Here is a 1616-nt window from a genome sequence, read left to right as displayed (position 1 = left end):
CAGAGTCTCTATTTGTTGCCCAGGCTGCAGTTGCAGTGGTGAGATCTCAGCTGACCGCAACCTCTGCCTCCTTGGTTCAAGAGATTCTCCTTTCTCAGCCTCCTGAGTAGCCGAGATCACGGGCGCCTGCCACCACACTCCGCTAAATTTTGTATTTTTAGTAGAGAAGGGGTTTTGCCATGTTGTCCAGGCTGGTTTCGAACTCTTGACCTCAGGCGATCTGCCCACCTCAGTCTCCCAAAGTGCTGGGGTTACAGGCGTGAGCCACCACGCCCGGCCTTTGCATATATCTTTTTAATGTCAGCAGAGTACTATGGAAATTTTTCGTTTCTTCTCTATTTACCTCTGTATTAAAAACCTGGTGGGGGAAAAAAAAAAGCCTGTTATAATGAGAAGAATGTAAAAAGACTGTGCTTACCAAGTATCTTTGAAGATGTGGTAAAACTAGAACTCAAATGTACTGCTGCTGTGAATGTGAAATGGCTTAAACGGCTTCGAAATCAGTCTCACAGTTCTTTAAAAGGTTAAACATTCATGGTTGGGTGCGGTGGCTCACGCCATAATCCTAGCACTTTGGGAGGCCAAGGTGGGTGGATCCTGAGGTAAGGAATTTGAGACCAGCCTGGCCAGTATGACAAAACCTGTCTTCACTAAAAATACAAAAAGTTAGCCGGGCATGGTGGCGCATGCCTGTAGTCCCAGTTACTCAAGAGGCTGAGGCAGGAGAATTGCTGGAACCTGGGAATTGGAAGTTGCAGTGAGCCGAGATTGCACCACTGCACTCCAGTCTAAAAAAGAAAGAAAGCGAAACATTTGCTTATACTATGACAAAATAATCAAATTCCTAGGTTTTAACTCAAGTGAAATGAAAGTATAGGCCCAAATAAGATTGCGTACATAAATGTTCACTGCAGATTTATTTGCAATAGCCAGCAAATTAGAAACAGCCCTGATACTGCCCCTGGATAAGTGAAGGGACACGATGCGTGCCCACACATCTTGTCTGAATTTTGCAGCTAATGGAATTGCTAGGTCCAAGGTTATGCACATTTGCACATTTTATTTCTCATAGCTTTTGTCCAAATTGTGCCAGGGAGGTTTTTTATGAGGGGTGAGGAGAGGGGAGTGGGGAGAAGACGAAGGAGGTGGAGAAGAGAGAAGCGAACGTCCCCAAATCTACCGGACAGAAGAAAAAGAACAAAGTGGCCGCCTTTCTCATTCCTACCTGCAGGGGGCAACAAGCCACTGCCTAATTCTCCGTTCACAATTGGATAAGACGGAGAGAGAAGGGGCTTCTGGTACCGGGGGATCGGGGCTGCCAGCACTTTTGTGTCAAAAGAAAGGCGATCTTTTGTCTGGGCGCAGTAGCTCACACCTGTAATCCCAGCACTTTGGGAGGCCGAGGTGGGAGGATCGCTTGAGGCCAGGAGTTCAAGACCAGCCTGGGCAACATAGCAAGACCTCATCTCTGCAAAAAGTAAAAAGGTAGCCAGGTGTGTTGCGGCACACTTGTCTCAGCTCCCTGGGAGGCTGAGGCAGGAGGATCACTTGAGCCTGGGTTTGGGTGTTTGAGGGTGCAGTGAACTATGATCATGTTGATGGATGCACTAAAAAAA

Source organism: Cebus imitator, unplaced genomic scaffold (assembly GCF_001604975.1).
Source record: "Cebus imitator isolate Cc_AM_T3 unplaced genomic scaffold, Cebus_imitator-1.0 Scaffold280, whole genome shotgun sequence".
Lineage (NCBI taxonomy): Eukaryota > Metazoa > Chordata > Mammalia > Primates > Cebidae > Cebus > Cebus imitator.
The sequence above is the reverse complement of the archived record's forward strand: the minus strand, read 5'-3'. Positions refer to the sequence as shown.